Consider the following 25,882-nt stretch of genomic DNA (forward strand, 5'->3'; position numbering starts at 1 on the left):
AAGTACAACGTTTCAACTCCAATACGGGCGTATTAAAATCCAGTACGCCCGTACTGAACCCCAATACGGTCGTATTGAATCCAATACGGTCCATATTGATTGTAAACTTTGTACATCAATGGAAAGGCCAATACGGCCGTATTGAATCCAATACGGGCCGTATTGGCGGAATTTTGCCTATAAATAAGACCTCCCCTCCCTCATTTTGCATACCTTTCTTCATTCTCCACATTCCTTGCTTGTGAGTGCATTCCTACAAAGATTATCAGAAATGGCAGAATCTTCTCGCAAAAGGCAGAGAGCCCCGGCCAGACGTGTAATGACAGATCGACACCGGGACCGGCTACAGCTTATAGAGACGTTCACCATCGAGCCGTCAAGGGTGCTCGACTTTGAGCTTCTCCGAGCAGTGGGCTTGGAGAATGATGTCAGGAGCTACTTCGACGCCATAGGATGGGGATTTCTCCTTAATCCACCATCCCAGCTATATTTGACGGCCACGAAGGAGTTCTTGGCTACAGTCGGCGTCACGGAGTCGACTAACAGCTATGGGGAGGATGTTTGCGCGGTGGATTTCTGGATGAATGAAGGATACCGCTCGCTGACGTTGGACGAGTTCAACGTCCAGGCAGGGTTTTTCAGCCGCACTGATCAGCTGGCATTCCGAGATGCCATATGCGAGTGGCCTGATCAGTGGACTCCGGTTGAGATGTGGAGTTTGCTCACTGGCCGACGGGATTATCATTCAGGGGTGAAGGGCTCCCGGCTCCCGACTGCTCTTAGGATCTGTCACAAGATCCTCACCAGTACTATTCATGGCAGGTCCAAGAGTCCGGAGTCGATTACACGGCCGGATCTGCTGGCCTTATATTGCATGGCCACCGGCCGGAAAGCCAATCCTGGATATTTCTTCCTCGAGCACGTGAAGAAGCTTGGGGTACGAGAGGGAGGAGAGTCCAGACAGGGGTACATCTTGGTTGCCCCACTCCTCTCACAACTGGCGGAGACATGGGGATGTCCCGATGGTGCAGAGCCAGGGGCATTGGTGCCGAAGCTGATTGGTGCCTCCACCCTGATTAACATGAAGATCATCGCTAGATCGCCAGGAGGGGGGTTTGTGCGAGTAGATGGCCTCGAGACCTTCGACGACCTCCTCAACAACCTCGACTTTGAGGGAGGCGACGCCCCGCAGCCAGAGGCTAGCACATCACGGTCGGACAGGGGATACTTTGACGCCCGCTTCGACACACTGCAGCAAAGCATTGACACGCGATTCGATGCTTTTCAGCAGAGCATCGACACGCGATTCGATGCTTTTCAGCATAGTGTCGGTACATGGCAGCAGAGTACCGATACTCGACTAGACAGCTTGGTGCAGGGGTTCGACAACCTCTCAGTCTGGCTCCATAGCCACTACCCCACTCCTCCTCAGGATCCGCCGGCCGATGAGTGAAGACCGGATTGCTTCCTTTAATTTTTATGTATTTAGTTTGTTTGGGCTGTGTCCCATCTTTTGATTTCTTTTGATTTCTCTCGTACAAACTTATTTTCTATTTAATGAAAATTTCCACTGTTTGATTTTAAATTCTCTAGCAATTTAAATTCTGTACAGCAAAAGCCAAAAACATAAAAAAGGAAAAATACAGAAAAAGCCAAATCAGAAGAAAAGGCAAAATACAGAAAAAGCCGTAAATGAAAAAAGGCAAGGATATAGAAAATCCAACAAACAGATTGCACAGAATAACTGAGCCTGGAGAGGCTTGCCAAAATAATACTCCCGCAGAATAACCGAGCCTGGAGAGGCTTGCCGAAACAATACTCATCAGTTTGTACAGAATAACTGAGCCTGGAGAGGCTTGCCGAAACAATACTCCTCAGTAAACAAAATAATTGAGCCTGGAGAGGCTCGCAGAAATAATACTCCCCAGAGGGAACCTCAACTCATGCTCTTGGATTCAAAATCCCCAGCAAGAGCTATCAAGCAAGATTGTCAAAATCTCCAATGGAAGTATGATCATCCAAGCAGTATATTCAAGTCAAAGGACTTTAAAACTTCTTCAGTGGAAGATAACTCTCCGACTCAAGCGTTGAGTGAGACTAAGCCTGCAGAGGCTTCCTAAATAATACTCTGGGATACACAAGGTCCCCAAATCCCCAATCGCCTACTCAAGAGGCATCCCTACAAAAGGAGAAAAATAAAAAAAAAAATCTCAATAAATATTCCCCAAGCGGAATGCGGCATCCAGCCAAGCACCGAACATCAAGATTATCTGCCTAACAGAAGAGGCCAGTCAAGAAATGAATGACAGAATTCCCTAGTGGATAACAGCCTACATAGAGGCTACAAAATCAGAAAATTGAAAAGAGTCACCCGAATAAGGACAACCGGGATACTCCACCAACGTCAAAGGACGTCAGCCAAACATAAGGCATCGCTCAACTCAAAGAGAGAGCATCTGTGTCCACACCCCAAGGATTCAGAAATTCCCCATGGGTACCAACAATGCAATGCAAGTTGGGGCACAGGAACCTATGAATGACTGCACATCCCCTAGACGGATCCCTGCGTTATCCAGCCCTCAGCGGCACAAAATCAGAAAAAACTGTCGAAGCAGCATAGTGGACTGTGGAGACAAAAATCATCTCAAATCCCTGGAGAGGGTAAACTCACATTGCCGAAGTGATCAGAAGACACGGACGCAGTCCCTGGAGAGGGCAAACTCAGCTGCCGATGTTAAGACGCAGTCCCTGGAGAGGGTAAACTCACCTGCCGATGTTAAGACGCAGACCCTGGAGAGGGCAAACTCAACTGCCAAATGTTAAGCGGCAGAGCCTGGAGAGGCGGTACTCAATCATCAGGGTGATGTTAACACACTGGTGTCTAGCTTCCGGCTCGGGCGTCGAGTGAGGCTAGGTCTGGAGAGACGGTACTCAACCATCAGCGTCATCAGAGGTGCGTTGGTGTTCAACTTCCGGCTCGGGCGGCGAGTGAGGTTGGGCCTGGAGAGGCAATACTTAATCATCAGTGTGATGTTAACACATTGGTGTCTAGCTTCCGGCTCGGGCGTCGAGTGAGGCTAGGTCTGGAGAGACGGTACTCAATCACCAGCGTCGCCAGAGGCACGTCGGTGTTCAACTTCCGGCTCGGGCGTCGAGTGAAGTTGACCCTGGAGAGGGTAAACTCAGCTACCGAGGATGTCAGAAGCGCCGAGGTATGCACTCACCTGGAGAGGCTACTCAACAATTTTCCACCGGAAGACATTACAAGTCAGAAGGTCGGCACATCACCCGGACAATTGGATCAACTCCTTTACTTGTCAGCCGGTACACCAAAAGGCCGTCCGACTAAGTAAAGGGGGGGCAGCTGTAGACCCCTAAAATTGTCCGGGTCGGAAATAAAGCTAGAAGGCTCTCAAAGACTGAAGGAAGATCAGCCAGAAGGACTCCTGGAAGGCCCTAGGAGGGTTCTCTGTAGGTCTAGAGGTCTTAGGATAGCAAAAATAAGAAAAGTGGGAGGAATGAAGCTCAATACGGCCTCCCAGAGGTTCACTACGGCCGTATTGAGTATTTTGAACTGCAATACGGCCGCGGCGAACTCAGTACGCCCGTATTGAAGTCTTTGAACTTCAATACGGCCGTACTGAATTCAATACGGCCGTATTGAAGTTCAAAAACTTCAATACGCCCGTATTGACCCCAGGGGCCGTACTGCGCCTCATTCCTATAAATATGACGTCAATTTGACGTCATTTGACACTTTTACACACAGTTTTAACCCTCTTCTTGAGTATTCTGGGTTTTTTTGAGCAGTGCTCTGCCTAGAAATCACTCGGAGAGTTGATCCGACGAAGTTTTTGAGTTCTGAGCATTTTGCTTGAGTCTCGAACTAAGTCGAAGGGAAATCCATCGGATTTCCAAGTCAAAAATTATTTTTTAGGAAGGAGTGAGCGGGCTTGTAGAGCGAGGGAACGCCAAAAAGCTTCCCAGTTTTACTTGATATATAAAAAGCACGCTTCAAGAGGTTTCTTTTCTAAAAATCCCTTCTTTTACTGCTTTCTGTGTGCATATTAAACTGTCATCATGTAGATAGTTAATTTATAATTGCTTAGAATAAATAGGGGTAATTTAGTAATTTTGCACTATTATTTTTAGAAATAATCTGTCATAGGGAACCCGAAAGGGGCGTTGTGGGGTGCTAACACCTTCCCCACACGTAACCGACTCCCTTACCCGACTCTGGTTGTAATGGCCGAAGTCGATTTTTGAATCGATTGCCTTAAACTTCTTTTTCCAATGTTTTGAGTAAAACATTGGTGGCGACTCCATGAACCCTTCCTTTTTATGAAAACCGCTAATCCATGGAGGGTCCCGCTTGGGATTAACATAGATTGGTGAGCCTTTTAATAAAATTGCTCGTTTGACGAGGTCTCAGTTTGAGAATAAGTCATTCTAGCAATCCATATTTTTAAACAAATAAAAGAGTCCAACCATCCTTCGCGAGTGCCGAAAGCCCGTTTCGGGCCGGTGGCGACAAGACTTAAAAACGAAGTTTTAAAAACTAACTCAAAATAATCGATTATCGTTAAATATAATCGATTATTCCAGCAACAGGCAAAATGAAATGCCTTGCTGCAATAATCGATTATTTGCCAAAATAATGATTATCCCAGAAACAACTCTCTGGAATAATCGATTATCCAGCAAAATAATCGATTATATTGTTCTTGGTTGATTTCCAGAAAATCTGAAGAACAAAATAATCGATTATTCTTTAAAATAATCGATTATCTGCGTCTGAAACTTTTATAAATAGTTTGAACTTTGAGAAACTTCAGACATTGAGTTAGAACTGATAATCAATTTGTGAAAAACGTTTTTGTGGAGTCTCTGTGACATCTTGGAGAGTTTTCTTTGTGAAATCCAAGAGTAAAAACGTTTGTGAAAAACTTTGTGAGATCATCATCATCATATCTTGAAAGGGGAAGATTAAGATTTGCTTCAAGAATTCCAGGTGAATTCGTTCGTTTATTCTTTGTGAATCTTTGTAAAAATCTTGAGAAGGGTTTCTCAAGTGGTAAGGTTTCTTGTAGTGGGTTCTACAAGGGGTGCTTTCTTGGGGTCAAGAAAGTGGTTATCTTTTGTGTTGAAGTATATGCATGTGTGTGTGCTTGTAAACCTTCTTGCTTAAGATAGTGGAACAAATCTTAATCAGGTGTTGATTAAGGACTAGATGTAGGTCACATGTGGAGTGGCTGAACCAGTATAAAAGACTTGTGCAATCTTCTTCTACCTTATCTTTTACATTGAGTAATTGCTTGATTGAACATTAAAGAAGATAATTCTTGATTAACATGTGTATGTGAAAATTGTTGTTTTACATCTGAATTAGAACATTATATTTGAACCTCACAATTTTGTAATCAAGAAAGCATATTGCATTCATACTTTCATAACAAGTCTTTAAGAGAGCTTCATTTGAAAAATTCAGTCTTAGAAAAGTTTAAGTGAAATAAAGATCCTAAATACTCTGATAATTTTTAAAGGGTCATAGAATCCAATTCACCCCCCCTCTTGGATTGTGCCATTCTTTTCTAACAACCACAGTATAGGGGCCAGGCCGAGCTATACTGATTACAAGCGGCCAGAAGTTGAGATACATAGTACTAAGGTGATAAGTTGAAAGTTATTTTAAAGTTGAAAGTTGTTTTAAAGTTGAATCCCTTAGTACTGTATGGGCGACATGGAAATAGTCGATCCATGTCATGGTTGAATGACCAATTTGAGTAAGGTATCTAGTTAGAGATGCAGTCTTTGAGTAGATACTGGAGGGTGCGTGGTACTTGGAGGACAGTGGGTGGGCTAACTCCACATGTGGATTGGTGAAGCTAGACAAGGCCGTGGTAGGCTCATACCCAAACCCTTTTGTCCTGACAGTAGTACTGGACCTCCGAGTCTAAGTGGCACACCTGAGAAATCAACTATTGTTGTCTATACCTGGTTCTCTTCGGAGTTCCTAAATTTATTCTATACCTGACCTGGTTGAGATAGGTCAAACGCTAGATTCGGTAGGGTTTATGCCACCTAGACTGCTCATCCTCAGTTGTTGGAGATCTGTCGCCACCGGCCCAAACGGGCCTCGGCGGTCGCGAAGACGGTCGAGCTCGCTTTTATTTTAGTTTGAAAATGTATTGGATTATTAGAACGACTTGTTCTCAAACTGAGACCTTGTCGATCTTATCCAATTTATTTATTAAATGTCTCACCAATCCATGTTAATCCCAAGCGGGACCCTCCATGGATTAGTGGTTTTCGTAGTAAAAGGGTTCGTGGAGTCGCCACCAATGTTTTGCTCAAAACATTGGAAAAAGGGATAAGGCAATTGATTTTATAAATCAACTTTGGCCATTACAACCAGAGTTGGGTAAGGGAGTCGGTTACGCGTGGGGAAGGTGTTAGCACCCCACAGCGCCCCTTTCGGGTTCCCTATGACAGATTATTTTCTAAAATAACAGCGTAAAATTACTAAATTACCCCTATTTATTCTAAGCAATTATAAATTAACTATCTACATGATGACAGTTTAAATATGCACACACAGAAAGCGGTAAAAGAAGGGACTTTAAAGAGATAAACCTTTGAAGCGTGCTTTCTTATATATCTTGACAGAAATTGGGAAGCGTTTTGGCGTTCCCTCCCTCTACAAGACCGCTCGCTCCCTCCTATAAAATTTTAACTATGGAAATCCGGAGGATTTCCCTTCGACTAGGTTCGAGACTCAAGCAAATGGCTCGTGACTCAAGAACTTCGTCGGATCAACTCTCCGAGTGATTTCTAGGCAGAGCACTGCTCAAAAAAACCCAGAATACTCAAGAAGAGGGTTAAAACTGTGTGTAAAAGTGTGGAATGACGTCCAATTGACGTCATATTTATAGGGAATAGGCGCAATACGGTCTACAGAATCAATACGGCCGTATTGAAATTTTTGAACTTCAATACGGTCGTATTGAAGTTCAATACGGCCGTATTGAAATTCAGAAATTTCAATGCGCCCGTATTGAGTTCACTGCGGCTGTATTGAAGCTTCAATACGGCCGTATTGATTTCAGTACGGCCGTATTGAAGTTTCAGAAACTTCAATACGCCGTATTGAGTTCGCTGCGGCCGTGTTGAAGCTTCAATACGGCCGTATTAAGTGTAGTACGGCCGTATTGGGCTTCATTCCCTCCACTTCCTTATTTTAAGCTACTCTAAGACCTCTAAATCTACAGATAGCCATCCTATGGTCTTCTAGGAGTCCTTCTGGCTGACTTTTCCTTCGATCTTTGAGGGTCTTCGAGTTTTATTTCCGACCCGGACAATTTTAGGGGTCTACAGCTGCCCCCCCTTTACTTAGTCGGACGGCCTTTTGGTGTACCGGCTGACAAGTAAAGGAGTTGACCCAATTGTCCGGGTGATGCGCCGACCTTCTGACTTGTAGCGTCTTCCGGTGGAAAATTGTCGAGTAGCCTCTCCAGGTTTTGCTTTGCTTGCTGCCCAAGCTGGAAGCTGTGAGTACCGCTTCTCCAGGCTTAGCTTCACTCTTTGTTCGAGCCGGAAGCTAAGTACCCTTGTGACAACGGTAGCAGTGTGAGTTTCGCCTCTCCAGGCTTAGTCTCGCTCTTTGTTCGAGCCGGAAACTAAGCACCTTTGTGACGACGGTGAGCAGTGTGAGTTTCGCCTCTCCAGGCTTTGTCTCGCTTGCTGCCCAAGCTGGAAGCTGTGAGTACTGCCTCTCCAAGCTTAGCTTCACTCTTTGTTCGAGCCGGAAGCTAAGTACCCTTGTGACAACGGTAGCAGTGTGAGTTTCGCCTCTCCAGGCTTAGTCTCGCTCTTTGTTCGAGCCGGAAACTAAGCACCTTTGTGACGACGGTGAGCAGTGTGAGTTTCGCCTCTCCAGGCTTTGCTTTGCTTGCTGCCCAAGCTGGAAGCTGTGAGTACCGCCTCTCCAGGCTTAGCTTCGCTCTTTGCTCGAGCCGGAAGCTAAGTACCTTTGTGACGACGGTGAGCAGTGAGTACCTCCTTTCCAGGGATAGCTTCGCTCATTGCTCGAGCCGGAAGCTGCATACCTCCGTGTTTGTGACGACGGGGTAGCGTGAGTATCTCCTTTCCAGGGATTTGTGATGATTTTGTCTCCACAGTCCACGATGCTGCTTCGACGGTTGTTTTTTTGATTTTTGTGCCACTGAGGGCTGGATAACGCAGGGATCCGTCTAGGGGATGTGCAGTCATTCACAGGTTCCTGTGCCCCAACTTGCATTGCATTGTTGGTACCCTTGGGGAATTTCTGACTCCTTGGGGTATAGACACAGATGCTCTTTCTCTCTGAGTTGAGCGATGCCTTATGTTTGGCTGACGTCCTTTGACGTTGGTGGAGTATCCCGGTTTATCCTTATTCGGGTGTCTCTTTTGGTTTTCTGATTTTGCTGCCTCTGTGTAGGCTGTTATCCACTGGGGGATTTTGTCGTTGATTTTGATTTTGGTGCCACTGAGGGCTGGATAATGCAGGGATCCGTCTACGGGATGTGCAGTCATTCACAGGTTCCTGTGCCCCAACTTGCGTTGCATTGTTGGTACCCATGGGGAATTTCTGACTCCTTGGGGTGTAGACACAGATGCTCTTTCTCTCTGAGTTGAGCGATGCCTTATGTTTGGCTGACGTCCTTTGACGTTGGTGGAGTATCCCGGTTTATCCTTATTCGGGTATCTCTTTTTGATTTTCTGATTTTTTGCTGCCTCTGTGTAGGCTGTTATCCGCTGGGGATTCTGGATGTTGATTTTGTCTCCACAGTCCACGATGCTGCTTCGACGATTGTTTTTGATTTTTGTGCCACTGAGGGCTGGATAACGCAGGGATCCGTCTAGGGGATGTGCAGTTACTCATAGGTTCTTGTGTCCCAACTTTCCATTGAGTAGTTGGCGCCCATTGAGGAATTTTTGTTTCCTTGGGGTGTAGACACGAAGATGCTCTTTCTGAGATGAGCAGTGCCTTATGATTGGCTGACGTCCTTTGGACGTTGGTGGAGTATCCCGGTTATCCTTATTCGGGTAACTCTTTTTAATTTTTGGATTTTGTTGCCTCTGTGTAGGCTGTTTTCCGCCAGGGGATTTTGTCATTGGTTGTGATTGGCCTCTTCTGTTAGGCAGATCATCTTGATGTTCAATGATAGGCTGAGAGCCGGATTCCGCTTGGGGAATGATTATTGATCTTTTTCGATTTTTTTTCTCTTTTTTGAAAGAGTGCCTCTGAATAGGCGAATTATCTTGATGTTTGATGATTGGCTGAATGCCAAATTCCGCTTGGGGAATTGTTATTGATTTTTTTTTTTTTTTTTTTTTTTGGGTTTTCCTTTTTGAAGGAGTGCCTCTTGTGTAGGCGACTGGGGATTTGAAGTTCAGTGTTCGGCTGAGTGCCGGATTCCTCTTGGGGAATGGTTATTGATCTTTTTTATTTTTCCTCTTTTTGAAGGAGTGCCTCTTGAGTAGGCGATTGGGGAATGAGGGATCTTATGTATCCCAGAGTATTATTTAGGAAGCCTCTGCAGGCTTAGCCTCACTCAGCGCTTGAGTCAGAGAGCTATCTTCCACTGAGGAAGTTTTAAGTCCTTTGACTAGATATACTGCTTGGATGATCGCGCTTCCATTGGGGATTTTGACGATCTTGCTTTGATAGCTCTCGCTGGGGATTTGTTCCATGAGCTTAAGTTGAGGTTTCTCTGGGGAGTATTATTTCTGCGAGCCTCTGCAGGCTCATTTATTCTGTACAGTTGGGGAGTATTATTTCAGCAAGCCTCTCCAGGCTCAGTTATTCTGTGAGAGTATTATTCCGGCGAGCCTCTCCAGGCTCAATTATTCTGAGAGTATTATTTCGGCGAGCCTCTCCAGGCTCAATTATTCTGTATGACGCTGTTGATTTTCTGAATCTTTGCATTTTGTTTGCTGCTGTCATACACAAGCAATTTTTCTATTTTTTCTATTTTATGCAATTGCCTCATGACGAGGTCTTTGAAAATTTCTTTATGGCCAATACGGCCGTATCCATTTCAGTATGCCCGTATTGAATTGAAAATTTGTTCATAACCCTAATTTTGGTACGGGCGTACTGAACATGATACGGGCGTATTGTTTTTCTGAAGTTTATATATTTTTTGTTTTTTCAATAAACAGAGAATAAGTGATCTTCCAGTACACCTATCATCTGTATGCATGTATGCAGTATATGATGCACCTAATTCTATTTGATTCATTTTTCAAAAGAATTAACCGATGCGTTTTTCTGTTTGGATTTTTGCCATTCCTCTAGACGGGCTGTGCGCTGCCGATTTCTGTTACCGAGGAATGATGCGTATTTGATTTTGGTGTCATCAACCAAATGATCCTTCCCTTCCTTTAAAAGATATGTCAACCCTCCTATTGACCACTATATCTCCATGTTTCCACTAGATTATTCAAAAATCGTTGGGACAAGAGAGAAAAGATGGAAAGGATATATTTTCAAAAGTTTGTGTTTTAGAGGGGATTATTTTATTTTTGAAAAATGGTTTTTGTAAGAATGGCTTGGCCATTGGTAGGCTTATTGTGTTTAGGTTTGTTCGATTAAACACTTATGAAGTTAAGCACATCTTTGTTATTAATGATTGTGCTTTGACAACTTGGATAGCTTTTCTTGAGCCCCTTGTTGAATTCATTTGATGGTACCATCATGGATTTATTTTGTTTTTCTGATTGTCCTTATTTTTGCCTAAAACACCCTTTTGTGGCGTTTTAGCGGACCTTTGTTTTTGTTCATTTTTGTAACCCTAACTTTTGCCTAGGTCACCCTTTCGTGGGATTCCTAGCGGGTCTTTGTCTTCATTTTGTAACCCTAAATTTTGCCTAGGTCACCCTTTTGTGGGATCCCTAGCGGGTCTTTTGCTCTTATTTTTGCGCAGTCCCCTTTTTGGGTTTCCTGCCGAGCTTTTTGTTTTTTAGGATTTTTGTCCTGAATGGATTTCTTTTTATCCATGATGGCACTTATTGATGCCAAGAAAAGGTGCTCCAAGCTGTCATGCACATTTCCACATAAAAATGATGCGGGTTTATTGTTATCAAGATGATTTTAACCTCATTTATGCTTATTCAAACAGGGTTAAAATAATGTGGTCTAGAATTTTATTGCAAGCAAGAAAAGAAGCAATAAAGAATTAATGAAGAATGATTTTATTATAATCGCAGCGGAAACATGTGCCCTATCGAGGCTCGGGGGTCGGGCTGTCCCCGAGGAGTGATCTCTAATAGTCACTGAATTTACACATCCCTATTAGAAGGAAAAGGACACTTGATGACGACAGCTGGCCTTGACGTTTGTGAACCAGCCTTCCTAAAGATCTGGCTTAAAGAACGTCGAGAAGGATCTTGATTCCTCTTCGTTCTTTGATCATTAACAGGGTTGTATCCTAACCCTTGTTTCCCCGGATTGTCCTTGATAATGGGTAGCTCCAGGATTCCTTGGGAGTCCTTGCCTAATCCTTGTCCTGGCAAGTATCCGTTCTTAGTGAGCATATGGGCTACCTTCTTCATTTCTCGGGGAAACGTCTCAACATTGGCAATTTCCAATGCTTGGAAGGCGGTTTCCAAAGCTTCCTCTGCTGCATCCACATAAGGTATGTTGGATGGCTTACTGATGAGTATGTCATCTTCAGCTTGCACGGTCACCAGTTTGTCGCCCACGATGAACTTGATTTTCTGGTGGAGCGTAGAGGGTACGGCTTTCGCATCATGAATCCAAGGTCGGCCGAGGAGACAGCTGTATGCAGGAGTAATGTCCATTATTTGAAATTCGACGTTAAAGATAGTGGGTCCGATTTGGATTGGAAGACTGACTTCTCCCACCACTTCTCTTTTAGAGCCGTCGAAAGCTCGAACGATCATGTTGCTTGGGCGCATTTGGACTTCCTTGATTGCCATCTGATCGAACGTTCTTTTTGGCATCACGTTCAAGGAAGATCCATTATCCACCAAGACCTTCGCGATGTGATACTCCTTGCACTTTACAGAGATGTGCAAGGGCTTGTTATGGTGCGGTCCCTCGGTGGGGATCTCTTCATCTGTGAAGGTGAGGTGATCATTAGCCGTGATGTGACTAACAATCCCCTCAAATTTGTCTTGGGATATGGTGTGTGATACATACGCCTCGTTCAAGACTTTCAACAGAGCTTGCCGATGCGGTTCGGAGCTTAGGATCAACGACAACAAAGTGATCTTTGCTGGTGTCTTGTGAAGTTGATCCACAATGGAGTACTCGCTTTGTTTGATGAATTTTAACAGCTCATCAGTCTCCTCCTCGGATTCTCTATCTTCCTCGGTTTTCTCCTTTTCTTTTCCTTTATTCTTGGGAGCTTTATCGTGCAGATCTTCGGGAGAGTAGATCCTGCCACTCCTAGTCATGCCCCCAAGTCCAGCGATGTTGGAGATATCGCTGTCGGCAGAAGAATGGACGTCGTATATCCATGGCACAGCCTTATTTGTTTTGTAGGGGAAAGGCCTTGGAGCGATGATCCTTAACGGTGTCGGACCTTCCCTTTCGTCTGTCTTGATTACCAACAACGGAGTCGCCGTGTGCTTGCTTGGTGCAGTTGTTGGTTTGCATTTAATGACCAATGGCGTGCGATCCATTCTGAACATACGCATCGATTATTTCTTTCTTTTTATTAATATTTATTATTAAATTACCGGGAGAGATAAATGCAAATGAATGACTATGAAATGCAAAGGCAATTGAGAGATTTCATAAATCACAAAACTTGATTTCATTGATCATAGAAAGTGTACAACTTATCATACAATGCTTTGAAGCAATTTTTTACAATATGAGAAAAGCCGATAAAAACCCACAGGCGGGTTCATTTTTCTTCTCCATTCGTCTTCGGCTTCCTCCACATGGCGTGCTATTGCTTCAACTTGCATATGGACGGCTTGGCTCATATCATCACTACTTTTCTGAGCGTCCTTCGCCTTTTGAGTGTGATAGTTGATCATGGCCTGCAGCTCGTTAAGCTCGTTTTCGGCTCGATCCTTCTCCTCTCGGAGTCTAGCCATTTGTGCTAGTCCCTCCCTTTCCTTTTTGCGGAAATCAGAAAGGTTTGCGGTTTGTTGTTGAGCAACTTCCCGCCATTGTTGTGCGTCGGATCGAGTCAAGAGCAGATCGTCTTGCATGTTCTTGATCAACTGTGCCTGCCTTGCATGTTCGGCTTCAAGGTGTGCTATCTTTGCGTTGACTTCTTGGAGTTGACTACTCGGTTCAACCTTTGGCATTTTGGATGCCCGAGTAGTCTCTCCATTGAGGTTAGCACACTCATCCTTGAGCCGCTCTATCTCGTGGTCTTTCTTCTTGCATTGCCTTTGAAGACCATCAATAGTAAAACTGGATTCTTCATTTTTCTCTCCAAGAACTCTCATTTGAGCTCCCATAATTTCCAGCTTTTTGGTCAAGGCGTCGACTTGTTCTTGCATTAACCTCCTTGTGGTTGCGGTTGCGCAAGAGGTGGATGGTTGAGACACCCCTCTCTCGTTCCTCCATATCTCGTAGTCGGTGGAGGCGGATACCCGAGGCTTTCCAAGCTCTCGATCTCCCTCATAGATTGGTTTCTCCCACGCTCTAATGACAGCGTGCATATCCCTCTGATGTTCGGAATCAAAGGAGAAACACAACCCTCCAAGCTCCTCTTTGGTAGGAACAATTTGAGTCCTCATGAGTTGCCTCATAGCCAATCTAGGTGAATAAGCTATGCAACCTCTGAGGCCCATTAATGGTATGCTTGGATAATTGCCGCATCTTGTCAATACATTGCTTGGACGGAACCAAGGACAAACCCACGTGAAGTGCTCAATACTCCACTGTTCCATCTCTTCCTTCCACTCGGAAGCATACCGGCGGCGTACGGGGATCTTCGAAAAACTTCTCAAAGGATCGGGCAAAGTCCCCATATGACTAGAGGCATAAAAGTGTGTGATGCCCCACACATACAACAAGGAGGTACAGCATCGGATAGTTTTCCCTTGCTTCTGTTGAGATAAGCTGACAGAAAGCAAGGTGCCGGCAAGAATGGCAGGCACGGGACTCTTCATATGTACGTCCCAAGCGAAGAAGGCGTCCATAGCAGCATGGTCCACTGTGTTAGCGTGAAAGGGGAATAGGATCATCCCAAACACGGCTAACGCTAGAGTCTTGTTGAAAGCTAACCAATCTCCCTCATCAGCCAAAGAAGAAAGGTGGTTTTCAATCATAGCAAGCTTCCAACCCTTGATACTGCCGTTCCCCACTAAAGCAGATAATCGTGGTGGTAGTTTGACTTGAGTGGCAACTCTCTCTACGACCACATGATTTCCATGGAAAATATAGACCCCTGTTGATTTGGGCCATCGAAGCATGAGTTCGTACTCCTCGAGAGTAGGAACTAAGTCAAACTGGGGGAATTCAAAACAGTGCAGATCGAGACTCCAGAAATGGACCAAGGCTCTCAGAAAAGCTGGATCCACACAAATCTTCATCAAGTCAAGGACTCGTCCATAAGATTTTTCGAACTCCAAACGAGCCTCTCTTGGCATCAAGGTACAGAGGTGATCCAACCTCTCGGCATGGTACAATAAGAAGTCCACTTTCTTCAATTGCCCTTGCATTCCCCTAGATCCCTCCATGATCTACAATAAAATGCATGTAATGAGATGATGGTGGTGAATATGCATGCATAGTGTTTATTCAACTAAGCATTATCATGTTTTTGGGATGTTCCTAAGATGATGCATGATATTGCTTGGTTTGGATAAATACGTATTTTTTTCTTTTTGAGTATTTTGTATTTTTGTATATTTTGGGTGAAAAGGGAAACTACCTATATGAATGCAATGGAGGCAGATGTTAACACCATGTACTAGAAAACCTTTATTTCTATTTATTCTTATTTTTTATTGTAAACAAGAATGTTGTATGTTTAAAAGGTGCAAATATATGCTCATACAATGTCACATAAAAAATGCACACACAATTCACTCATCCACGAACAGTCACGAGCGAATCACGAGGTAGGGGTATCCTGTAGAAATGGTGCATATTCAAGGTAGGTTCTAACTGTTCTCACCAGTCCAAGGCCCCCAAGGTGCCCCCATTATAGGGACCCAATTCCTCTCATCGTAGGTCGATGGAAAGCTCCAACGCACCGTCGGACTCAAGTTCATGGTTATCACCTTGAGTGATGTTTTCCGACAACGGTCTACGGGCACCTATAGACCCATTCGACAACCGGCCGTACTAACATCCACTCCCTATGGTTAATCACTCATGCCCCCGGGTATAGAGGGAACTGTTGTGTGCAAAGGTTTGTGTACAGTTTGTATTTCAAACAATTGCGGAATTTTAAACATACAACAGTTATTAAAGCCAAATAGATAAACATGTTATCATACAAGCAAGGGGTAATAAAGTAATTTTAACTATTATTTGTTAAAATAATCTGTCACTAAATGGGACTGGCTCTCGAGGCTTCCCCAGTGGAGTCGCCATCTGTCGCCACCGGCCCAAACGGGCCTCGGCGGTCGCGAAGACGGTCGAGCTCGCTTTTATTTTAGTTTGAAAATGTATTGGATTATTAGAACGACTTGTTCTCAAACTGAGACCTTGTCGATCTTATCCAATTTATTTATTAAATGTCTCACCAATCCATGTTAATCCCAAGCGGGACCCTCCATGGATTAGTGGTTTTCGTAGTAAAAGGGTTCGTGGAGTCGCCACCAATGTTTTGCTCAAAACATTGGAAAAAGGGATAAGGCAATTGATTTTATAAATCAACTTTGGCCATTACAACCAGAGTTGGGTAAGGGAGTCGGTTACGCGTGGGGAAGGTGTTAGCACCCCACAGCGCCCCTTTCGGGTTCCCTATGACAGATTATTTTCTAAAATAACAGCGTAAAATTACTAAATTACCCCTATTTATTCTAAGCAATTATAAATTAACTATCTACATGATGACAGTTTAAATATGCACACACAGAAAGCGGTAAAAGAAGGGACTTTAAAGAGATAAACCTTTGAAGCGTGCTTTCTTATATATCTTGACAGAAATTGGGAAGCGTTTTGGCGTTCCCTCCCTCTACAAGACCGCTCGCTCCCTCCTATAAAATTTTAACTATGGAAATCCGGAGGATTTCCCTTCGACTAGGTTCGAGACTCAAGCAAATGGCTCGTGACTCAAGAACTTCGTCGGATCAACTCTCCGAGTGATTTCTAGGCAGAGCACTGCTCAAAAAAACCCAGAATACTCAAGAAGAGGGTTAAAACTGTGTGTAAAAGTGTGGAATGACGTCCAATTGACGTCATATTTATAGGGAATAGGCGCAATACGGTCTACAGAATCAATACGGCCGTATTGAAATTTTTGAACTTCAATACGGTCGTATTGAAGTTCAATACGGCCGTATTAAAATTCAGAAATTTCAATGCGCCCGTATTGAGTTCACTGCGGCTGTATTGAAGCTTCAATACGGCCGTATTGATTTCAGTACGGCCGTATTGAAGTTTCAGAAACTTCAATACGCCGTATTGAGTTCGCTGCGGCCGTGTTGAAGCTTCAATACGGCCGTATTAAGTGTAGTACGGCCGTATTGGGCTTCATTCCCTCCACTTCCTTATTTTAAGCTACTCTAAGACCTCTAAATCTACAGATAGCCATCCTATGGTCTTCTAGGAGTCCTTCTGGCTGACTTTTCCTTCGATCTTTGAGGGTCTTCGAGTTTTATCTCCGACCCGGACAATTTTAGGGGTCTACAAGATCTCCCAGTTGTATATGCGTGACGACGCATTTAAATAATTAAGTTGTATATTATTGTTGTTGTTCTATTAAAGTTATTTCTAAGTTGTATTAATGAGTTGTGTTTTTATGTTGAACAGTATGGTCATTTGTGATGATGATTGGATGAATGGGTAGTATAGTGTTTTTTTCCTATACTTGTATGGTTGTTTATTGAATTCTAGCTTACCCTTCTGTTTCCATGTGGATGGACTGCTATGATCATACGGTGTATGGGAGCAGATCAGGACTAGGTTGGAGCTGTTGACTGCTGCTAGAAGTGGATTTTTTTGGTACTTAGTGTCAGAGTTACCATCTTGGGTAATAATTTTGTGCTTGACCGGCACTAGGAGATAGTAGTTTTGGATAACTGTATAAATACTAATACTTAAAAACTTTATTATTTTATATATATATATTTGTTCATGTTTTGTATTTATGAGTTATCCAATTTTATTAATTATCTTAGTTTCCATTTAGTACGATTCCATTAAGTGTAGAGACCACGGCGGGTCGTTACACTTTTATGGTATCAGAGCCGGTCGAGTCTTTTAGGATTCTTTGTGGGGAGTGATCCTTCTAGGTTTCTGTTGTGTCATATCTCTGATATGTGGTAGCCTTTGGTGGTTTGTGGAGGTATTATATTACTAATATGATGTTTGAATTCTTGTAGTATGGGGAGACCCTAGTATGATCAGATTGCTAGGGCCATGGAGATGATGGCCATGGCGATGCAGCAGCAGAGTGCTCACTTTGCTCAGATGGAGGCAGGTAGAGCTGCGGCTAAGGCAGCTAGACCGGTGGTCTCTCAAGAGGGGAGAGATTTAGCAGAGTTCAGGGGATGTCAGCCTCCTCAGTTCAAGGGGGATTCAGATCCTGATGTGGCAGATCAGTGGTTGAGTGAGATGGAGAAGATCTTCAGTGTTCTGGGATCTTCTCAGGAGAGGAAGTTGGCTTATGCAGTTTACATGCTGGGGGGCGAGGCTAAGTACTGGTGGAAAGGCACCAGGCAGATGTTAGAGAGCATGGTGTACTTATTGATTGGGATTGCTTTAGGAGGGTCTTTTTGGAGAAGTATTTCCCGGACAACGTTAGATACGCTAAGGAGGTGGAGTTTATGAGACTACATCAGGGGAGCTTGTCTGTTTCTGAATATGCTATGAGGTTTGAGCATTTAGCTCGTTTATACTCTCAGGCCATATCTGAGGCTTGGAGATGTAGGAAGTTTGCAGAGGGATTGAGGCATGAGTTGAAGAGAATCATAGTCCCGATGTCCATAGTGGAGTTTCCTACCTTGGTTGAGAAGGAAAAGACTGTTGAGAGATTGGAGGGTAGTGGTTGCAGCGGTAAGGCTGCTAGAGTCCAGGAGGGATCATCTGGGTCCAGGAGGGGAGGCCAGCAGAGGGGACCCTATGACAGACCTATACAGTCTCAGAGAGGAGCTGTTAGTAGGGGACCTCGTCCTGCTACTCCTCAGGGTGGAGCTCATGCTGTTAGATGTTATCGGTGTGGTGGGCCACATATTGTCAGAGACTGTCCTTCTACACAACCCAGGTGTTTTAGATGCAGTCAGTTTGGCCATTTGGCCAAGGATTACCCAGTTGGGGCAAGTCAGTCTGGAGGTTCTCAGAGGGTGGAGTGACCTAGAGTAGCAGAGCGAGTTTTTGCTTTGACAGCAGCGGAGGATTCCACCTCACCAGACTTGGTGAAGGGGAAGGGCAGAGCTGTAGGTACAAAGGTTTCTATCTTGTTTGATTCTGGTGCTACACATTCATTTATATCTATTGATTATGTGGAGAGATTGGGTTTGTCAGTGACTGCATTGCATGTTGATTTGTCTGTTTCTACTTGTCGCCACCGGCCCGAAACGGGCTTTCGGCATTCGCGAAGGATGGTTGGACTCTTTTATTTGTTTAAAAATATGGATTGCTAGAATGACTTATTCTCAAGCTGAGACCTTGTCAAACGAGCAATTTTATTAAAAGGCTCACCAATCCATGTTAATCCCAAGCGGGACCCTCCATGGATTAGCGGTTTTCATAAAAAGGAAGGGTTCATGGAGTCGCCACCAATGTTTTACTCAAAACATTGGAAAAAGAAGTTTAAGGCAATCGATTCAAAAATTGACTTCGGCCATTACAACCAGAGTCGGGTAAGGGAGTCGGTTACGCGTGGGGAAGGTGTTAGCACCCCACAGCGCCCCTTTCGGGTTCCCTATGACAGATTATTTAAAAAAATAATAGTGCAAAATTACTAAATTACCCCTATTTATTCTAAGCAATTATAAATTAACTATCTACATGATGACAGTTTAAATATGTACACACAGAAAGCGGTAAAAGAAGGGACTTTAAAGAGATAAACCTTTGAAGCGTGCTTTCTTATATATCTTCAGAAATTGGGAAGCGTTTTGGCGTTCCCTCCCTCTACAAGACCGCTCGCTCCCTCCTATAAAATTTTAACTATGGAAATCCGGAGGATTTCCCTTCGACTAGGTTCGAGACTCAAGCAAATGGCTCGTGACTCAAGAACTTCGTCGGATCAACTCTCCGAGTGATTTCTAGGCAGAGCACTGCTCAAAAAAACCCAGAATACTCAAGAAGAGGGTTAAAACTCAGTGTAAAAGTGTCAAATGACGTCCAATTGACGTCATATTTATAGGGATGAGGCGCAATACGGCCTCTGGGGGTCAATACGGTCCGTATTGAAGTTTTGAACTACAATACGGCCGTATTGAATTCAATACGGCCGTATTGAAGTTCAAAAACCTCAATACGGCCGTATTGAAGTTCAGTGCAGCCGTATTGAAGTTCAGTGCAGCCGTATTGAGTTCAGTGCAGCCGTATTGAAGTTCAGAAACTTCAATACGGCCGTATTGAGTTCAGTGCGGCCGTATTGTAGTTTAAAATGTTCAATACGGCCGTACTGAACCTTTGAGAGGCCGTATTGGGCTTCATTCCCTCCACTTTCTTATTTTTTGCTACTCTAAGACCTCTAAACCTACAGATTGTCATCCCACAGTCTTCTAAGAGTCCCTTTGGCTGACTTTCCTTTGATCTTCGAGAGTCTTCGAGTCTTATTTCCGACCCGGACAATTTTAGGGGTCTACAGTTGCCCCCCCTTTACTTAGTCGGACGACCTTTTGGTGTACCGGCTGACAAGTAAAGGAGTTGACCCAATTGTCCGGGTGATGTGCCAACCTTCTGACTTGTAGCGTCTTCCGGTGGAAAATTGTTGAGTAGCCTCTCCAGGTTGTTGCATACCTCGGCGCTTCTGACAACCTCGGTAGCTAAGTTTACCCTCTCCAGGATCAACTTCACTCGACACCCGAGCCAGAAGTTGAACACCAACGTGCCTCTGACGACGCTGATGGTTGAGTACTGTCTCTCCAGACCTTGAGTACCGTCTCTCCAGACTCTGAGTACTGTCTCTCCAGACCTTGAGTACCGTCTCTCCAGACTTTGAGTACCGTCTCTCCAGACTTTGAGTACCGTCTCTCCAGACTTTGAGTACCGTCTCTCCAGACTTTGAGTACCGTCTCTCCAGACTTTCTTTGAGTACCGTCTCTCCAGACTTTCTTTGAGTACCGTCTCTCCAGACTTTCTTTGAGTACCGTCTCTCCAGACTTTCTTTGAGTACCGTCTCTCCAGACTTTGAGTACCGTCTCTCCAGACTTTGTTTGAGTACCGTCTCTCCAGACTTTGTTTGAGTACCGTCTCTCCAGACTTTCTTTGAGTACCGTCTCTCCAGACTTTCTTTGAGTACCGTCTCTTCAGACTTTCTTTGAGTACCGTCTCTCCAGACTTTGAGTACCGTCTCTCCAGACTTTGTTTGAGTACCGTCTCTCCAGACTTTCTTTGAGTACCGTCTCTCCAGACTTGTGCATACCTCGGTGCTCTCGACAACTGGGTAGCTGAGTACCGCCTCTCCAGGCTTGTGCATACCTCGGTGCTCTCGACAACTGGGTAGCGTGAGTTTTCCCTCTCCAGGGATTTGTGATGATTTTGTCTCCACAGTCCACGATGCTGCTTCGACGATTGTTTTTGATTTTTGTGCCACTGAGGGCTGGATAACGCAGGGATCCGTCTAGGGGATGTGCAGTCATTCATAGGTTCTTGTGCCCCAACTTGCATTTGCATAGTTGGTACCCATGGGGAATTTCTGACTCCAGATGCTCTTCTTGAATTGAGCGATGCCTTATGTTTGGCTGACGTCCTTTGACGTTGGTGGAGTATCCCGATTATCCTTATTCGGGTGTCTCTCTTTGATTTTCTGATTTTGTAGCCTCTATGTAGGCTACTATCCACTGGGGGTTCTGGATGTTGATTTTGATTTTGTCTCCACAGTCCACGATGCTGCTTTGACGATTGTTTTTTGATTTTTGTGCCACTGAGGGTTGGATAACGCAGGGATCCGTCTAGGGGATGTGCAGTTACTCATAGGTTCTTGTGTCCCAACTTTCCTTTGCATAGTTGGTGCTCATTGAGGAATTTCTGTTTCCCTGGGGTGTAGACACGAAGATGCTCTTTCTGAGATGAGCGGTGCCTTATGATTGGCTGACGTCCTTTCGACGATGGTGGAGTATCCCGGTTATCCTTATTCGGGTGACTCTTTTTGTTTTTCTGGTTTTGTCGCCTCTGTGTAGGCTGTTATCCGCTGGGGGATTTTGTCATTGATTGTGATTAGCCTCTTCTGTTAGGCAGATCATCTTGACGCTTGATGTTTGGCCAAGAGCCGGATTCCATTTGGGGAATGATTATTGAGCTTTTGATTTTTTTCCTTTTTGTAGGAATGCCTCTTGAGTAGGCGACTGGGGATTTGGGGATCTTATGTATCCCAGAGTATTATTTAGGAAGCCTCTACAAGCTTAGACTCACTCAACGCCTGAGTTGGAGAGCTATCTTCCACTGAGGAAGTTTTAAGTCCTTTGACTAGATATACTGCTTGGGTGATCGTGCTTCCATTGGGAATTTTGTCGATCTTGCTTTGATAGCTCTCGCTGGGGATTTGTTCCGTGAGCTTGAGTTGGGGTTTCTCTGGGGAGTATTATTTCTGCGAGCCTCTCCAGGCTCAATTATTCTGATGAGAGTATTATTTCGGCAAGCCTCTCCAGGCTCAGTTATTCTGCGAGAGTATTATTTCGGCAAGCCTCTCCAGGCTCAATTATTCTGAGAGAGTATTATTTCGGCGAGCCTCTCCAGGCTCAATTATTCTGAGAGAGTATTGTTTCGGCAAGCCTCTCCAGGCTCAATTATTCTGTATGATGAATTGGTTTTTTGTTCAGCCCAAGAATGCAAGCTGAGATGTCTTTTGGAGAGTATTATTTTGGCAAGCCTCTCCAGGCTCAGTTATTCTGTATAATTTGTTGGATTTTCTGTATTTTGCCTTTTTGTTGATTTTGGCTTTTTCTGTGTTTTTGCCTTTTTTGTTGATTTTGGCTTTTTCTGTGTTTTTGCCTTTCTTGTTGATTTCGGCTTTTTCTGTATTTTTGCCTTTTTTGTTGGTTTTGGCTTTTTCTGTACAGAAATGTCTCTGAGAAGTATTATTTTGGCAAGCCTCTTCAGGCTCAGTTATTCTGAGAGAGTATTATTTCGGCGAGCCTCTCCAGGCTCCATTATTCTGAGAGAGTATTATTTCGGCGAGCCTCTCCAGGCTTAGTTATTCTGAGAGAGTATTATTTCGGCGAGCCTCTCCAGGCTCAGTTATTCTGAGAGAGTATTATTTCGGCGAGCCTCTCCAGGCTCAATTATTCTGAGAGAGTATTATTTCGGCAAGCCTCTCCAGGCTCAATTATTCTGAGAGAGTATTATTTCGGCAAGCCTCTCCAGGCTCAATTATTCTGTGGGAGTATTATTTCGGCAAGCCTCTCCAGGCTCAATTATTCTGTGGGAGTATTATTTCGGCAAGCCTCTCCAGGCTCAGTTATTCTGTACAAACTGAGGAGTATTGTTTGTATCCTTGCCTTTTTTCGTTTTCGGCTTTTGTTGATTGCTGTCATACACAAGCAATTTTTCCTATTTTTCTATTTTATGTAATTGCCTCATGAAGAGGTCTTTGAAAATTTCTTTGTGGCCAATACGGCCATATCCATTTTAGTACGCCCGTATTGAGTTGAAAATTTGTTCATAACCCTATTTTTAGTACGGGTGTACTGAACATGGTACGGGCGCATTGTTTTTTTGAAGTTTATATTTTTTTGTTTTTTTTGTTTTTTTTGTTTTTTTTTTTTTCAATAAACAGAGAATAAGTGATCTTCCATTACAACTATCATCTGTATGCATGTATGCAGTATGATGCACCTAATTCTATTTGATTCACTTTTCAAAAGAATTAACCGATGCGTTTCTCTGTTTGGATTTTTGCCATTCCTCTAGACGGGCTGTGTGCTGCCGATTTCTGTAACCGAGGAATGATGCATGTTATATTGAGATTTGGTGTCATCAACCAAATGATTTTCCTTTCCTTTAGAAGATGTGTCAACCCTCCTATTGACTACTATATCTCCATGTTTCCACTAGATTATCCTAAAATCGTTTGGGACAAGAGAGAAAAGAAAGGAAAGGTATATTCTTTTTTGAAAGTTTGTGTTTTAGAGGGGATTTATTTTTGTTTTGAAAAATTGTTTTTGTAAGAATGGCTGGCCAAGGTAGGCTTATTGTGTTTAGGTTTGTTTGTTTAAACATTCATGAAGTTAATCAAATCTTGTTATTGACGTTGTGATTTGACAACTTAGATAACTTCCCTTGAACCTTTCTTTTTGAATTCGGTTCATGGTACCATCATGGATTTCTTTCGTTTTTTGATTGTCCTTATTTTTGCCTAAAACACCTCTTTGCGGCGTTTTAGCGGACTTTTGATTTTATTCATTTTCGTAACCCTAACTTTTGCCTAGGTCACCCTTTTCGTGGGATTCCTAGCGGGTCTTTTGCTCTTATTTTTGCGCAGCCCCCTTTTTGGGTTTCCTGCCGAGCTTCTTTTATTTTAAAAGATTTCTTTTTACCCATGATGGCACTTGTCGAGGCCAAGGGAAGGTGCTCCAAGTTGTCACACACACTTCCACATAAAAATGATGCAGGTTTATTGTTATCAAGATGATTTTAACCTCATTTATGCTTATTCAAACAGGGTTAAAAATAATGTGGTCTAGAATTTTATTGCAAGCAAGAAAAGAAGCAATAAAGAATAATGAAGAATGATTTTATTATAATCATAGTGGAAACATGTGCCCTATCGAGGCTCGGGGGTCGGGCTGTCCCCGAGGAGTAATCTCTAATAGTCATCAGGTTTACACATCCCTATCGGAAGGAGGAGAACACTTGATGACGACGACCGGCCTTGACGCTTGTGAACCGGCCTTCCTAAAGATCTGGCTTAAAGAACGTCGAGAAGGATCTTGATTCCTCTTCGTTCTTTGATCTTTAACAGGGTTGTATCCTAACCCTTGTTTTCCCCCGGATTATCCTTGATGATGGGTAGCTCCGGAATTCCTTGGGAGTCCTTGCCAAGTCCTTGTCCCGGCAAGTATCCATTCTTGGTGAGCATGGAGGCTACCTTCTTCATTTCTCGGGGAAACGTTTCAACATTGGCGATTTCCAATGCTTGGAAGGCGGTTTCTAAAGCTTCCTCTGCTGCATCCACATAAGGTATGTTGGATGGCTTGCTGATGAGTATGTCATCTTCAGCTTGTACAGTCACCAGTTTGTCACCCACTATGAACTTGACTTTCTGGTGGAGCGTAGAGGGTACAGCTTTCGCATCATGAATCCAAGGTCGGCCAAGGAGACAGCTGTATGCCGGAGTAATGTCCATCACTTGAAATTCGACGTTGAAGATAGTGGGTCCAATTTGGATTGGAAGATTGATCTCTCCCACCACTTCTCTTTTAGAACCGTCGAAAGCTCGAACGATCATGTTGCTCGGGCGCATTTGGACTCCCTTGATTGCCAATTGCTTGAGCGTTCTTTTTGGCATCACATTCAAGGAAGATCCATTATCTACCAAGACTTTAGCGATGTGATACTCCTTGCACTTTACAGAGATGTGCAAGGGCTTGTTGTGATTTGGTCCCCCAGCGGGGATTTCCTCATCGGTGAAAGTGAGGTGATCATTAGCCGTGATGTGACTAACAATCCCCTCAAACTTGTCTTGGGAGATAGTGTGCGACACATATGCCTCGTTCAAGACTTTCAACAGAGCTTGCCGATGCGGTTCGGAGCATAGGATCAACGACAACAGAGTAATCTTTGCTGGCGTCTTATGAAGTTGATCCATGATGGAGTACTCGCTCTGTCGGATATATTTTAATAGCTCATCAGTCTCCTCCTCGGATTCTTTATTTTCCTCGGTTTTTTTTCTTTTTCTTTTTCCTTTTCTTTATTCTTGGGAGCTTTATCATGAAGATCATCGGGAGTGTAGATCCTGCCACTCCTAGTCATGCCCCCAAGTCCAGCGATGTTAGAGATATCGCTGTAGGCAGAAGAATGGATGTCGTATATCCACGGCACAACCTTATTTGATTCGTAGGGGAAAGGTCTTGGAGCAGTGATCCTTAATGGTGTTGGACCTTCCCCTTTATTCGTCTTGATTACCAACAACGGAGTTGATGTGCGCTCGCTTGGCGCGGTTGTTGGCTTACACTTAATAACAAATGGCGTGCGATCCATCTTGAACATACGCATCGATTATTTCTTTCTTTTTATTAATGTTTATTAATGATTTACTAGGAGGGATGTATGAAATGTAAACCTAGATCCCTCCATGATCTTTGATAAGAATGCATGATATGAGATGATGACGTTGAATATGCATGCATTGTGTTTATTGAACTAAGCATTATCATGTTTTCGGGATGTCCCTAAGATGATGCATGATATTGCTTGGTTTTGGGTAAATATCATTTTTCTTTGTTTTTTGAATATATATATTTTTTTTGTATTTTTAGGGTGAAAAGGGAAACTACCTATATGAATGTGATGAAGGTAGATGTTAACACCATGTAATGGAAGATTCTTATTTCTATTTATTCT

The sequence above is a fragment of the Cajanus cajan genome, chromosome 11, assembly GCF_000230855.2.
Source record: "Cajanus cajan strain Asha chromosome 11, NIPB_CcT2T_4, whole genome shotgun sequence".
NCBI classification, from domain to species: Eukaryota; Viridiplantae; Streptophyta; class Magnoliopsida; order Fabales; family Fabaceae; genus Cajanus; species Cajanus cajan.